Source organism: Macaca nemestrina, chromosome 1 (genome assembly GCF_043159975.1).
Source record: "Macaca nemestrina isolate mMacNem1 chromosome 1, mMacNem.hap1, whole genome shotgun sequence".
Taxonomy (NCBI): domain Eukaryota; kingdom Metazoa; phylum Chordata; class Mammalia; order Primates; family Cercopithecidae; genus Macaca; species Macaca nemestrina.
The window spans coordinates 196,474,305-196,490,878 of record NC_092125.1 but is presented as its reverse complement, the minus strand read 5'-3'; the positions used below and the strand labels follow the sequence as shown (position 1 = coordinate 196,490,878).

The 16,574-nt window shown below is 44.5% G+C and overlaps 1 long non-coding RNA gene across 2 annotated transcripts in view; it reads right to left on the bottom strand.

Moving 5' to 3' along the window:
- Positions 1-16,574, bottom strand: part of LOC105494731 (uncharacterized) — a 328,173-nt gene that overhangs the window by 271,769 nt on the left and 39,830 nt on the right. The window lies entirely within an intron of this gene.

Here is a 16,574-nt window from a genome sequence, read left to right as displayed (position 1 = left end):
AAACTCCCCTACATACACATATTATATATGGATATATACATATTCTATTAGTTCTGTCCCTCTAAGAGAACCCTGACTAATACACATGGGAAGGTGGTTCTGATGCTAAAAAGACCAGTAAGTATGGTGTATGCCCACTGCAGGTGGTTTCATACAACCCACCTCCTGGTACCAATTTCTATCCTTATCAAGGCTCTCTTAGTTTTAGGAAGCAGTAAACACAAGACCAGGAGTGATGGGGGTTGGACCCAGGATCCTCATAAACTCCTTCCAGCAGCAAAGAGTGGGACTTGAGGGTCCCACCTGGGCAGACCCTCCACACTCTTTCCCGATGGAGACAGAAAGTCAAAGCCATCAGCAGAATTCAAGTGATGAGCTGAGCTGTCTCCCTTCCCCCAGGATGGCCAGTCTTGCAGGGGCTTAAGACAAAAGTTGCAGAGACTTTGTCTCAAAGAATAAGCAGGCAAAGAAACACTGGCCCCCACCCCCCAGCTGCCCCCAACATACCCTGGAAGCTCCTGCTTCTTTACTTGAAGTCCCACATCAAGACTTCTGGAAGGCAACCACAAGTTCCCCAGCATGAAGCCAGACTTCATCTTCTTCCTCGGATCCTAGTTTCCTAACTCCTTAGAGGCTGTCTATCTGCACTCCTGGGCCCTTCCAAGATGGAAAACCACACAAAGAGGCCAGGTCACCTGTCTCCTGGGAAACTTCTACACCTTATGAAATCCTCTCCTGACACTCCAAGCCCAGAGGAGCCCACTTGGCAGAAGGAGAGTACAGAGGCCAAGTTCTGTCTCTGAGCCAGCCAGGGAGTGGGTGGCATCTGCCAGCCAACACTCCCTCTTTCTTTCCAGGGTTGTAATTACCTAAGACTAGGCAGAGGCTGGGAAGGAGGGCTACCCCAGGGAAACATGCTAAAATTAAACCACAACGAGAACAGGATAACTAAAGCTTCCCCCCGTGATTAATTTGGACACACCACACTGGCCATCTCTTCTTAGAAATTAGATGAAACCTTTAGGGAAAAGGAGTGATCTGTGTTACATAATCACACACTTGAGATACCAACCCCCACCCTCTACCCCCTCCCCTTTCGCCTAGATAAAAGAATAACAGTAATAATTAAGCTGGTCTATTTATGGTTCTGGAAATCAGCCATTCTGGGCCACACCTGTCAGGGTCAAGCTGAGCTGTGGAAGGACTCTGCGAGACATCCCTAAGTCTGCCCAACTGTAGCGGGCAAGACGAGGGAGCTGCCAACTTCTCTCCTTCAGGGAGAACACAGGGCCATTTACAACAGCTCGTTGGTGGGGTCAAGGAGAGGAAACCAGAGACTCTGAAGGGCATTTCACATCGTGAAATCCAGCCGGCAGCCCGGGCTCATCACTCAGCGTAAGCCATACAGATTTATTTATATTTTGCACGAAAGAGGGAAATTACTTAGCCGTAGGGACCAATTCTTCAATCCAATGTTTCTAACATGGCAATAAATTTATTTCACCATCTCCTTTTTTATTTTTTCTCTTCTTGAGCTTAAAGAAATAAGCCACCCTCTAGGGAGGCAAAGGGAGACAGGACATTCAAAGCAAGCCGGTACCCTGAGAAACCAGGCATCCAGCCAGGAAGCAGCTCACTGAGGCAGCTGGCTTTGTGGCATGAGCATTGGAGTTGGAGTCAGGAGATCCAAGTTCGGACCCTGGGTCTCCCTCTTTTCTGCAGCATAAGTAACCCTGAGCAAGTCAGTGCTCCATTTTGTAATCCCTGAAATGGGGATAGCTGGGTTGGTGTCAGAAGTAAATAAGACCACGTGTACTCAGGCTTCCAGGTCAGCTCCAGATACAACAGCAATATGACTGATTAAAGATGAATTTCAATCAGATTTGATGGTGTGACCCAAAGCCTCTCTCTATCCAAGTTGCATAGATTGTGATGCTACAGAGATGTCATAGCTGAAGCAAGGGAATATCAGGGGCCGTTTCTCAAGGCCAGAGAGTACTTGGAACTCCCTCCCCTCACAGGGACAAGGTAAATGTGGGATGATTGTGACAGCTCCGGCCTAAGACACCAAAGTCCAGGAGAGCCTCCAGCAGCTGGGCGGGTGTGATGAATGGTCCCCCTGGCACGACCCACCTCTTCACTGGAGAGAGGCTCGGGCTGATGTACGGTCCAGGTAAATGCAGCTGCTGGTTAATGCGATGCTGTAATGGAAAAGCATTAGCTGAGATTGACTTGGAGGAAACCACGTCACAGGGATGAGGGCCAGGGAAGTGACAGGAAGCTTTCCTCCTGGGAGATGCTTGAAACAGGAGGGGTAAGGATGGTCTGGATAGAGGCAACAACCTGGACCAAGGCAAGAAGATGAGCAGGAAAAGGGATGCTGGGAATATCACAGAAAAGCTCATCCAGGCCGGGGGCAGCAGCTCACACCTGTAATCCCAGTACTTTGGGAGGCCGAGGCCAGAAGATTGTTTGAGTCCAGGAGTTCAAGACCAGCTTGAACAACACAGTGAAACCCTGTCTCATCTGTCAAGACCTGTGCCAAGCGTCTCCTCTTCCAGGAAGATCTTTCTCACCTAGGGCTGTGTCCCTGCTCCAGAGCAGCAATTGATTGCACTCCTGAAAGGATCAGACTCCTTTATGGCATCACTCAAGACCTCCAGATCTGGCCCCAGCCTACCTTCATTCTTCTAGACTTTCATTCTCCAAACCCAGCCCTGACCACCCAGGTCACAAGCCTTTGCTCCAGACACTTCCTCCACATAGAATGCCTCCCCTCCTCCACTTTCATCTATAGAGACTCTAAGTCATCTCCTTAAGTCCAATCCAAATGCCCCCCTTTTCTAGAACACTATCCTGGACCATCCAACCCCCTGAATTCTTGTCATCCTGCCACCCTGAATCCACAGAACACTTTGTCCTTAGGACGGGGCTCCTTATGTAGCTTACCATGTTGCACTGACATTCATTCAAAAACAAATATTTATTAAAGGTGGATACACAAACATGGCATAGGCATACAATGGAATACCACTCCGCAATAAAAAAGGAACAAATTACTGATACACATAGCATGGATCTCGAAAATATTATGCAGAGTAAAATAAACCAAACGCATGAGTTTGAGCTCTTTATAAGTTCAAGAACAGGCAAATCTAATCTATGGTGATAGAAATCAGAAAAGCAGTTGCATCTGGTAACAAGGGGATTGACTCAAAGGGCATGCAGAAATGGGAATTTCCTGGGGTGATGAAAAAGTTCTGATTCTGTGTTGTCCAACACAGTAGACACTAGCCACATGTGGCTATTCAGCACTTAAAATATGGCTAGTCTGAATTGAAAGGTACTTTAAGTATAAAACCTTGTTTCCAAAGACTTGGGATAGGCAGAACAATGTAAAACATCTCATTCATAAATTTTACATTGATTACATACTGAAATGACCATATTTTGGACATATTAGGTTAGGTAAATATATTTTCTTTTTTTTTTTTTTAATTATACTTTAGGTTCTAGGGTACATGTCCACAACGTGCAGGTTTGTTACATAGGTATACATGTGCCATGTTGGTTTGCTGCACCCATCAACTCGTCATTTACATTAGGTATTTCTCCTAATGCTATCCCTCCCCCAACCCCTCACCCCCCAACAGGCCCTGTGTGATGTTCCCCACCCTGTGTCCAAGCATTCTCATTGTTCAATTCCTGCCTATGAGTGAGAATATGCAGCATTTGGTTTTCTGTCCTTGTGATAGTTTGCTGAGAATGATGGTTTCCAGCTTCACCTATGTCCCTGCAAAGGACATGAACTCATCCTTTTTTTATGGCTGCATAGTATTCCATGGTGTGTATGTGCCACATTTTCTTAATCCTGTCTATCATTGATGGACATTTGGGTTGGTTCCAAGTCTTTGCAATTGTGAATAGTGCCACAATAAACATACATGTGCATGTGTCTTTACAGTAGCATGATTTATAATCCTTTGGGTATATACCCAGTAATGGGATCACTGAGTCAAACGGTATTTCTAGTTCTAGATCCTTGAGGAATTGCCACACTGTCTTCCACAATGGTTGAACTAATTTACACTCCCAACAACAGTGTAAAAGCACTCCTATTTCTCCACATCCTCTCCAGCATCTGTTGTTTCGTGACTTTTTAATGATCACCATTCTAACTGGTGTGAGATGGTATCTCATTGTGGTTTTGATTTGCATTTCTCTGATGACCAGTGATGATGAGCATTTTCTCCTGTGTCTGTTGGCTGCATAAACGTCTTCTTTTGAGAAGTGTCTGCTCAAATCCTTTGCCCACTTTTTGATGGGGTTTTTTTTTTTTCTTGTAAATTTGTTTAAGTTATAGATTCTGGATATTGGCCCTTTGTCAGATGGGTAGATTGCAAAAATTTTCTCCCATTCTCTAGGTTGCCCCTTCACTCTGATGGTAGTTTATTTTGCCATGCAGAAGCTCTTTAGTTTAATTAGATCCCATTTGTCTATTTTGGCTTTTGTTGCCATTGCTTTTGATGTTTTAGTCATGAAGTCCTTGCCCATGCCTATGTCCTGAATGGTCTTGCCTAGGTTTTCTTCTAGGGTTTTTTTTTTTTTTTTTTTTTTTTTTTTTGAGACAGAGTCTCACTCTGTCGCCCAGGCTGGAGCGCAGTGGCGCGATCTTGGCTCACTGCAAGCTCCGCCTCCCGGGTTCACGCCATTCTCCTGCCTCAGCCTCCTGAGTAGCTGGGACTACAGGTGCCCACCACCGTGCCCGTCTAATTTTTTGTATTTTTAGTACAGACAGGGTTTCACCGTGGTCTCGATCTCCTGACCTTGTGATCCGCCCGCCTCAGCCTCCCAAAGTGCTGGGATTACAGGCATGAGCCACCGCGCCTGGCTCTTCTAGGGTTTTTATGGTTTTAGGTCTAACATTTAAATCTTTAATCCATATTGAATTAATTTTTGTATAAGGTGTAAGGAAGGGATCGAGTTTCAGCTTTCTACATATGGCTAGCCAGTTTTCCTAGCACCATTTATTAAATAGGGAATCCTTTCCCCATTTCTTGTTTTTGTCAGGTTTGTCAAAGATCAGATGGTTGTAGATGTGTGGTGTTATTTCTGAGGACTCTGTTCTGTTCCATTGGTCTATGTATCTGTTTTGGTACCAGTACTATGCTGTTTTGGTTACTGTAGCCTTGTAGTATAGTTTGAAGTCAGGTAGCATGATACCTCCAGCTTTGTTCTTTTTGCCTAGGATTGTCTTGGCTATGTGGGCTCTTTTTTGGTTCCATATGAACTTTAAAATAGTTTTTTCCAATTCTGTGAAGAAAGTCATTGGTAGCTTAATGGGGATGGCACTGAGTCTATAAATTACCTTGGGCAGTATGGCCATTTTCATGATATTAATTCTTCCTATCCATGAGCATGGAATGTCCTTCCATTTGTTTGTGTCCTCTTTTATTTCATTGAGCAGTGGTTTGTAGTTCTCCTTGAAGAGGTCCTTCACATCCCTTGTAAGGTGGATTCCTAGGTATTTTATTCTCTTTGTAGCAATTGTGAATGGGAGTTCACTCATGATTTGGCTTTCTGTCTGTTATTGGTGTGTAGGAATGCTTGTGATTTTTGCACATTGATTTTGTATTCTGAGACTTTGCTGAAGTTGCTTATCAGCTTAAGGAGATTTTGGGCTGAGACGATGGGGTTTTCTAAATATACAATCATGTCATCTGCAAAGAGGGACAAATTGAATTCCTCTTTTCCTAATTGAATACTCTTTATTTCTTTCACTTTCCTGATTGCCCTGGCCAGAATTTCCAACACTATGTTGAATAGAAGTGGTGAGAGAAGGCATCCATGTCTTGTGCCGGTTTTCAAAGGGAATGATTCCAGTTTTTGCCCATTCAGGACGATATTGGCTGAAGGTTTGTCATAAATAGTTCTTATTATTTTGAGAAACATTCCATCAATACCTAGTTTATTGAGAGTTTATAGCATGAAGGGCTGCTGAATTTTGTCAAAGGCCTTTTCTGCATCTATTGAGATAATCATGTGGGTTTTGTCATCATTGGTTCTATTCATGTGATGGATTCCATTTATTGATTTGTATATGTTGAACCAGCCTTGCATCCCAGGGATGAAGCCAACTTGCTCGTGGTGGATAAGGTTTTTGATGTGTTGCTGGATTCGGTGTGCCAGTATTTTATTGAGGATTTTTGCATCGATGTTCATCAGGGATATTGGTCTAAAATTCTCTTTTTTTGTTGTGTCTCTGCCAGGCTTTGGTATCAGGATGATGCTGGCCTCATAAAATGAGTTAGGGAGGATTCCCTCTTTTTCTATTGATTGGAATAGTTTCAAAAGGAATGGTACCAGCTCCTCTTTGTACCTCTGGGTAGAATTCGGCTGTGAATCCGTCTGGTCCTGGACTTCTTTTGGTTGGTAGGCTATTAATTATTGCCTCAATTTCAGAGCCTGCTATTGGTCTATTCAGAGATGCAACTTCTTCCTGGTTTAGTCTTGGGAGAGTGTAAGTGTCCAGGAATTCATCCATTTCTTCTAGATTTTCTAGTTTGTGTAGAGGTGTTTATAGTATTCTCTGATGGTAGTTTATATTTCTGTGGGATTGGCAGTGATATCCCCTTTATCATTTTTTATTGCGTCTATTTGATTCTTCTCTCTTTTCTTCTTTATTAGTCTTGCTTGTGGTCTATCAATTTGGTTGATCTTTTCAAAAAATCAGCTCCTGGATTCATTTTTTTTTAAGTGTTTTTTGTGTCTCCATCTCCTTCAAGTCTGCTCTGATCTTAGTTATTTCTTGCTTTCTGCTAGCTTTTGAATTTCTTTGCTCTTGCTTCTCTAGTTCTTTTAATTGTGATGTTAGGGTTTCAGTTTTGGATCTTTCCTGGTTTCTCTTGTGGGCATTTAGTGCTATAAATTTCCCTCTACACACTGCTTTAAATATGTCCCAGATATTCTGGTACGTTGTGTCTTTGTTCTCATTGGTTTCAAAGAGTGTCTTTATTTCTGCCTTCATTTTGTTATTTACCCAGTAGTCATTCAGGAGCAGGTTGTTCAGTTTCCATGTAGTTGTGTGGTTTTGAGTGAGTTTCTTAATCCTGAGTTCTAATTTGATTGCACTGTGGTCTGAGAGACAGTTTGTTGTGATTTCTGTTCTTTTACATTTGCTAAGGAGTGCTTTACTTCCAATTATGTGGTCAATTTTAGAATAAGTGTGATGTGGTGCTCAGAAGAATGTATATTCTTGTTGATTCAGAGAGTTCTGTAGTGTCTATTAGGTCCCCTTGGTGCAGAGCTGAGTTCAAGTCCTGGATATCCTTGTTAACCTTCTGTCTCATTGTTCTGTCTAATATTGACAGTGGGGTGGTAAAGTCTCCCATTATTATTGTGTGGGAGTCTAAGTCTCTTTGTAGGTCTCTAAGGACTTGCTTTATGAATCTGGGTGCTCCTATATCGGGTGCAAATATATTAAGGAGAGTTAGCTCTTCTTGTTGAATTTATCCTTTTACCATTATGTAATGGCCTTCTTTGTCTCTTTTGATCTTTGTCGGTTTAAAGTCTGTTTTATCAGAGACTAGGATTGCAACCCTTGCTTTTTTTTTTTTTCTTTCCATTTACTTGGTAGATCTTCCTCCATCCCTTTATTTTGAGCCTGTGTGTGTCTCTGCATGTGAGATGGGTCTCCTGAATACAGCACACTGATGGGTCTTGACTCTTTATCCAATTTGCCAGTCTATGTCTTTTAATTGGGGCATTTAGCCCATTTACATTTAAGGTTAATATTGTTATGTGTAAATTTGATCCTGTCATTATGATGTTAGCTGGTTATTTTGCCCGTTAGTTGATGCAGTTGCTTCATAACATCGATGGTCTTTACAATTTGGCATGTTTTTGCAGTGGCTGGTACCGGTTGTTCCTTTCCATGTTTACTGCATCCTTCAGGAGCTCTTGTACGGCAGGCCTGGCGGTGACAAAATCTCTCAGCATTTGCTTGTCTGTAAAGGATTAATTTCTCCTTCACTTATGAAGTTTAGTTTGGCTCAATATGAAATTGTGGGTTGAAAATTCTTTCCTTTAAGAATGTTGAATATGGGCCCCCACTCTCTTCTGGCTAGTAAGGTTTCTGCTGAGAGATCCCCTGTTAGTCTGATGGGCTTCCCTTTGTGGGTAACCCGACCTTTCTCTCTGGCTGCCCTTAACATTTATTCCTTCATTTCAACCTTGGTGAATCTGACAATTATGTGTCTTGGGGTTGCTCTTCTCAAGAAGTATCTTTGTGGTGTTCTCTGTGTTTCCTGAATTTGAATGTTAGCCTGCCTTACTAGGTTGGGGAAGTTCTGTTGCATAAAATCCTGAAGAGTGTTTTCCAACTTGGTTCCATCCTCCCCATCACTTTCAGGTACACCAATCAGACATAGATTGGTCTTTTCACATAGTCCCATATTTCTTGGAGGCTTTGTTTCTTTTTACTCTTTTTTCTCTAAACTTGTCTTCTCGCTTTATTTTATTAATTTGATCTTCAATCACTGATATCCTTTCTTCCACTTGATTGAATAGGCTATTGAAGCTTGTGCATGTGCCACGAAGTTCTTGTGCCATGTTTTTCAGCTCCATCAGGTCATTTAAGGTCTTCTCTACACTGTTTATTCTAGTTAGCCATTCATCTAACATTTTTTCAAGGTTTTTAGCTTCCTTGTGATGGGTTAGAACATACTTCTTTAGCTTGGAGAAGTTTGTTATTACTGACCTTCTGAAGCCTACTTCTATCGACTGGTCAAAATCATTCTCCATCCAGCTTTGTTCTGTTGCTGGTGAGGAGTTGCGATCCTGTGAAGGAGAAGAGGCACTCTGGTTTTTAGAATTTTCAGCTTTTCTGCTCTGGTTTCTCCCCATCTTTGTGGTTTTATCTACCTTTGGTCTTTGATGTTGGTGACCTACAGATGGGTTTTTGGTGTGGATGTCCTTTTTGTTGATGTTGATGCTATTCCTTTCTGTTTGTTAGTTTTCCTTCTAACAGTCAGGTCCCTCAGCTGCAGGTCTATTGGAGTTTTCTGGAGGTTCACTCCAGACACTGTTTGCCTGGGTATCACCAGTGGAGGCTGCAGAACAGCAAATACTGCAGAACAGCAATTATTGCTGCCTGATCCTTCCTCTGGATGCTTCGTCCCAAAGGGGCACCTGCCTGTATGAGGTGTCTGTCAGCCCCTACTGGAAGGTGTCTCCCAGTTAGGCTATACAGGGCAGTATATCTTCAGGATATACTTGAGGAGGCAGTCTGCCCATTCTCAGAGCTCAAATGCCATGCTAGGAGAACCACTGCTCTCTTCAGAGCTGTCAGACAGGGACATTTAAGTCTGCAGACATTTCTGCTCCCTTCTGTTCAGCTATGTCCTGCCCACAGAGGTGGAGTCTATAGAGGCAGTAGGCCTTGCTGATCTGCGGTGGGCTCCGCCCAGTTTGAGCTTCCCAGTTGCTCTGTTTACCTAATCAAGCCTCAGAAATGGCAGACACCCCTCCCCCAGCCAGGCTGCTGCCTCACAATTCAATCTCAGACTGCTGAGCTAGCAGTGAGCAAGATTCTGTGGGCATGGGACCCACTGAGCTAGGCATGGGAGAGAATCTCCTGGTCTACCGGTTGCTAAGACCATGGGAAAAGCACAGTATTTGGTAGGAAGTGTCCCATTTTTCCAGTACAGTCTGTCACAGCTTCCCTTGGCTAGGAAAGGGAAACCCCAAACCTTAGCGCTTCCCGGGTGAGGCGATGTCCTGTCCTGCTTCAGCTCACCTCTGTGGGCTGCATCCACTGTTCAACAAGTCCCATTGAGATGAACCAAGTACCTCAGTTGGAAATGCAGAAATCACCCGTCTTCTGCCTCGATCATGCTGGGAGCTGCAGACCCGAGCTGTTCCTATTCGGCCATCTTGGAACAGATCCCTTAAATATATTACTAAATTAATTTCACCTGTTTCTTTTACTTTTTTTTTTTTTTTAAGATGAGTCTCGCTCTGTTGCCCAGGCTGCAGTACAGTGGCATGATCTCAGCTCACTGTTACCTCTGCCTCCCTGGTTCAAGTGATTCTCCTGCCTCAGCCTCCTGAGTAGCTGGGATTACAGGTGTGTGCCACCACCTTCAGTTAATTTTTGTATTTTTAGTAGAGACAGGGTCTCACCATGTTGGCCAGACTGGTCTCAAACTCCCAACCTAAACATGATCCTCCTGCCTCGGCCTCCCAAAGTGCTGGGATTATAGGCATGAGCCACCGCATCCAGCCTCTTTTTACTTTTGTAATGAGGCTGCTAGAAAAATTTTAATTACCTGTGTGGCTCACATTATATTTCAGTGGGACAGTGCTGCTGTAGATCTTGATTAGGGTGTTGGCTGCACATCTGCCAAAACTCATCAGGAATGTACCCATAAGATCTGTCCATTTCACCATATGTAGATTATACCTTGATTATAAAACAAATTTTAGTGAGCACCTACTAAGTGCTGCCAGACATTGTATTAGGCATTGGAAATGCCATGCTGTAGAAAAAACACACCCAGCCCCTGCTCAACCTAGTCAGAGAAACTGACTCTAATTAAATAATTCCTCTAAAAATGAATGTATTGCCTCACCAAGCTTAAACTGATGAGGCCAAAATGGCATTTAGGCATCTTTGCCACCTATCACTGCCTAGCCAGGGAAGGGGTGCATATTAGACACTCAGCAAATTCTGAAGCACTGGGTTGAACTACTGAACTAGTTAAAGTTCATTTCCTGAAACAGGCAGCTCAACAGAGGCTATCTGGGGGATGTTTCTGCCTTTGAGCCAGACCAACTAATACAAGACAAAAGAGCTTTTGTCTTTCTGTAAAATTCCCAGGGATAGAAGGATCCAGTCTATCCCCATTTTTGGCCTGCTCTTTGGGGATATAATCCTAGTGTAAGTCATAAAATTTTTTTTGTTAAATACTCTGGGCCTCATGGGTAAATAGTGTGAGAACCAGGGTAGTCAAAATTCGTCCAAAAAAAGTAGATTTGCTTATTTAAGTTTGAGAGTGTATGTACAGGCTGCTTTTGCTTTCCAGAGATTTTGAAGTAAAATGTTAGGAAACATCCCCACAGAACAGGTGTTCCTGCCACAGGGAGTTTACTCATGTTTGTTAGTTTTTTAAGAAAGGTTTGTAAATAGGCTCCAGCTGGCTTTCCTGCCCAGTTTTTCAAGCCTTCATAGAGGAGTTGCTCCGTGCCTCAGAGCTCTCTCTGCAATATCCGCTTCCATGCATCTTAGGACTAAAGGGGAACCACTCAAGCGGTGCCTCTTTGCTGATGAGGTTTTAAAGGAAGCCACCCCATGACCTGGTAGAAGTCACTTAAGTGTCTGGATCCGTTAGAGACCACTGAAGTGAAAATCCAACTTGTAGCAGCTGTAGAGAAACCCTTTATATTAATTCATTTCAGTGTGGTTATTGACTTCTGCTCCGAGCTGAGCCTACACAGAATACAGGGGCCCAGGAGATATATAGAAGGACCTAGGTCTCTACCCTCAAGAATCCCAAATCTAGTAATAGGAGTATAATGAGCACTGTTACCACCAAGTCACAGGTAAGAGGGACCAAAGAGAGTACTGGGGGATACAGGGAAGGGTGGGTTCATTCCAGCTACGGAGGGCTGAACAACAGCTCCTGAGCACCTCTACTATGCCAGGTGCTGTGCTGGGCTCCGAGTCTGGACACATGGCTTAGGGTGGTCTCTTGCCTCCCCCATACACCTTACCCTCCTCACAGCAGCCAGAGAGAGATCATTTGCAATCAAAATCAGATCATGTCACTCTTCTAGTTAAACACTTTCAATGACATCCCGTTGTACTTAGAATAAAGCTTAAATTTCTCATTGTTGTTAGTCTTAGTCAGCTACTATTGTGTAACAAAACAACCCCAAAACAAGCCATTCCAAAACACAGTGGGCTAACAACAACAGTAACATATTATCGCTTGTCCATCTGTCAGCTGGATCAGCTGATTTAGGCTAACAACCGTTCTGCATGCTTTGGACCAGCACATTAGCCTTGACATTTTTTGCTGGTGATGCTGGCAGAAACAAGATAGCAATTTAAAACATATAAATCTTCTCAAGGCCTAGGCTGGAACTTCTATAGGAATGTCAGTTGGCCAAGGTAAATCCTGTGGCCAAGGCCAATGTGTGTATCTATACCCACAATGACACTGAGGCAAGGCTGTGAATGCAGGGAGGGGTTAAGAGTTGGGGCCAACAATGTAATCTGTGACCTATCCTCTACCTACATCACCATACTCACCTTGTATCATGTCCTCTTCCTTTGCTCCAACCACACTGGCCTTTCTTCACCCCTCAAATGCAACACACTCTTTCCTACTCCACGGCTTTTGCACAATTCTTCCCTCTGCCTGAAAGAATCTTTTCCTTGTTCTTTCCAGGATGACTTTCTCTTATCGTGATCTCAGCTTAAATGTCTCTCCTTAGAGACGCTTTTCCTAACCCCCCCAACTTGAGTAGACTCCACTTTTAATTTTCTCATGATGTCCTTTATCATACCCATCACAATTTGTACTTATATTTTTTAATTGTTCATTGTCCATGTCCCCACTAGACTGAAAGCTTCACAAGGAATGACCATGTGTCTGTTTCGTCCACCAAATTGTATCCTCAATGCCTTTGCAGTGTCTGGTATATAGCAGGTGCCCAGTTCATAAAGCATCATTGAGGTTGCATTTGAGCTGATCTTTGCAAAACAGCTGCAATTTAAAAGGCGTTCCAGGCATAGGAAACAGCCTGAAGCCAGTAGTTCTCAATGTGTGGTCCGCAGGTCAGCAGCACGGGCGTCGGCATGACCTAGGAACTGGTTAGAAATGCACATTCTTGGCCGGGCACTGTGGCTCACGCCTGTAATCCTAGCACTTTGGGAGGCCAAGGCGGGAGGATCACGAGGTCAGGAGTTCAAGAGCAGCCTGGCCAACATAGTGAAACCCCATCTCTACTAAAAATACAAAAATTAGCCAGCCGTGGTGGTGCATGCCTGTAGTCCCAGCTACTCGGGAGGCTGAGGCAGGAAAATCGCTTGAACCCGGGAGATGGATGTTGCAGTGAGCCGAGATCATGCCACTGCACTCCAGCTTGGGCAGCAGAGTGATACTTTGTCTCAAAAAAAAAAAAAAAAAGAAAGAAAGAAAAAGAAATGCACATTCTAGGGCTCTGCCACAGATCTTTTAAATCATAATCTCTGGGGGTGGGGCCCAAAAATATTTGTTTTAACAAGCTCTTTAAATGATTCCGATGTAGACTAAAGTTCGAGAACCACTGACCCAAGCCAGAGGTCAGCAAAGTTTTTGTCTATGAAGAACAAGATAGTAAATATTTTAGGCTTTGAAGGTCAGATGGTCCCTGTTGCAACCTCTGAACTCTAGTTGCTGTGTGAAAGCAGCCACAGATGATATACAAATAAATGGGTGTAGTGATATTACTTAGAAAAAAACGGGCAGGTGTGGCCTGTGAGCTGTAGTTTCCCCACCCCCGACCTCAGCGAAGGTACCATGTCAAAGCATGCACTTTTTTTTTTTTTTTTTTTGAGACAGAATCTCGCTCTGTTGCCAAGGCTGAAGTCCAGTGGCACTATCTCAGCTCCCTGCAACCTCCACCTCCCGGGTTCAAGCGATTCTCCTGCCTCAGCCTCCCTAGTAGCTGGGATTCCAGGCACGCACCACCATGCTTGGCTAATTTTTGTGTTTTTCTTTTTGTTTTTGTTTTTTTCTTGAGATGGAGTATTGCTCTTGTTGCCCAGGCTGGAGTGCAATGGCACGATCTCAGCTCACTGCAACCTCTGCCTCCCGGGTTCAAGCAATTCTCCTGCCTCAGCCTCCCAAGTAACTGGGATTACAGGCATGCACTACCACGCCCAGCTAATTTTTTGTATTTTTAGTAGAGATGGGGTTTCACTATGTTGACCAGGCTGGTCTCGAACTCCTGACCTCAGGTGATTGACTCATCTCAGCCTCCCAGAGTGCTAGGATTATAGGCGTGAACCACCGCACCCGGCCTAATTTTTGTATTTTTAGTAGAGATGGGGTTTCACCATGTTGGCCAGGTTGGTCTTGAACTCCTAACCTCAGATGACCCACCCACCTCCGCCTCCCAAAGTGCTGGGATTGCAGGCGTGAGCCACCTCCGCCTCCCAAAGTGCTGGGATTGCAGGCGTGAGCCACCTCCGCCTCCCAAAGTGCTGGGATTGCAGGCGTGAGTCACCGCACCCAGCCTGCAACATGTACTGTTTTTTTTTTTTTTTTTTGAGATGGAGTCTTACTCTGTTGCCCAGGCTGGAGTGCAGTAGCACTGTATCAGCTCACTGCAACCTCCATCTCCTGGGTTCAAGCAATTCTCCTGCCTCAGCCTCCCAAGTAGCTGGGATTACAGGTGCCCACCACCACACACCCGGCTAATTTTTTTATATTGTTAGTAGAGACAGGGTTTCACCATGTTGGCCAGGCTGGTCTCAAACTCCTGACCTCAGGTGATCCACTCGCCTCAGCCTCCCAATGTGCTGGGATTACAGGCATGAGCCACCGCGCCATTTAAGCTCACAATTCACATCTCTAGCTAACGGAAGTAAAATTTCAGGGCTAAACAAATTTCTTTTTTATAAAAATTCCATTTATTCAACAAATTAGTAAATGCCTTCTCCACATTCAATATACAGAAATGAAAAAGACGTTATCAGCAACCTTCCAAAAAAGGAACTCAAATTAGCTGAGCGCCTGTCATGAGCCAGCAACTGCACGTGTGTTGTCCCATTTATTCCTCGCACAACCCTACCACGTTGGTGCTATTCTCCCCATTTGATAATTAAGGAGACTGAGGTTCAGAGGCCAAAGTGGTTTGCCCTAGGCCACAGAGCCAGGATTCAGATCCAGTTCTGACCAATTCCAAAGCCAGGGCTGTGTCTCCCAAGGAAAAGACCTGACAGTCAGTGCAGACTGGGCTTGTTTCATGAAAACCACTTTGGTGCATGTGTCTTTATGAATGGGTGTACCTTCACGCCATCAAGCCTGACCAGTAGCCCCACCACCCTGCCTCCCTAGTCCTGCCACCAGTACCTTCTCCTTCTGCCTTCAGGAAAGTTAGCCAAGCACAGTTGCTCATGCCTGTAATCCCAGCATTTAGGGAAGCTGAGACAGGAGGATCATTTGAGCCCAAGAGACCAGCCTGAGCAATATAGTGAGACCCCATCTCTACCAAAAAAACAAAAACTTAGCTGGGCATAGTGGTGCATGCCTGTAGTCCCCAGCTTGGGAGGCTGAGGCAGGAGGATCACTTGAGCCCAACAGCTCGAGGCTGCAGTGAGCTGTGATTGCACCACTGTACCCTAGCAACAGAGGGGAACCCTGTCGCAAAAAGAAAAAAAAAAAAGGAAAGTCAAATGCCATTTGTCTCATCTGCCAAAAGAGCCATGAAATGAATCTGAAAGAAAGCGGAGAAATAAATCACAACTTTCCCACGTGTTGTGTGCCTCTTCTCAAAACGCAAGCTGGGGCTCTCTGGGAGATGGGGAGTGTTGCTACTTTTTAATAATATGCAAAGTAATTTTTTAGGAAGAATGTGCTTTTTTGGATGAACATTGATTGAATCCCATCTTTCTGACCAGAGAGCTAAATCAAGCCTTTCAGGCAGGTGATTGAAACGATGCTAGAAGTCTATTTGATTTCACTCAAACCCGCCCTTGTGAGAAGGGAACTAAGAGCTTCCCGCTATCTCAAGAATCATCAGATTAAGGAGAAGCTGGAGCTAATAAGGAACCAGAGTGGCTGTTTCAGCCCCAGCTTCTGGCTGAATGCAGCTGGTTCTGAAGAGGTTAGGATCCCCAGGGGCCAGGAGCAGTGACTTCCCACCTCTCCCGCCCAGAAAGTTTCTCCTTCCAGCCAATATAATGTTTTTTGTTTCAGGTTAGCTTTACAGAAATAAATTCATGCATTTTCTGCAGTTAACTGGGGCATGAAAGTGGCCATGGCTTTGGGGAAGTAACCAGTTTAAACAGCACTGTGCCAGGAAGGGACCCAGACTCCTGGGAGGCGCTTCAGCAAAACAGGAGGAGCTCTGGACATGTCCTCATCCTGGCTTCGTTTCTGCACAGGAGCCACTGCTGCACTCTCGTCCCCTTGTCCCCTTCCCTGGCCCATCTGAAACCTGGTCTCAGTGAATTATCTCCTGGGAAGGTTCTGGCTCCCCGAGAAAGGGAGGAACAAAGGACCTTCCAAAATGCTGCAGGCATTCCAAATTTTCTTTTTGGGGCAGTGAATCCTCGGGGACAGCTATCAACACTCTCCCATCAGCCTCTTCTCCACAGCTATCATCTGTCTATCTTTATAAGGCCCCTCCTGATACACTCTCTCTTTTCTCTCTTGCCGCTTCACTCCTCCCCAGGGCTACTTCTCCCTCTTCCCCAAAGACAACCTCAAAACACCTCAGAGATTAACTGAAAGCTGTATCCAGAATATGATCAGTTTAGCTCAGCCAGAAGCCTCCTGCACCCCCTTTGTCACAGCTCCCGT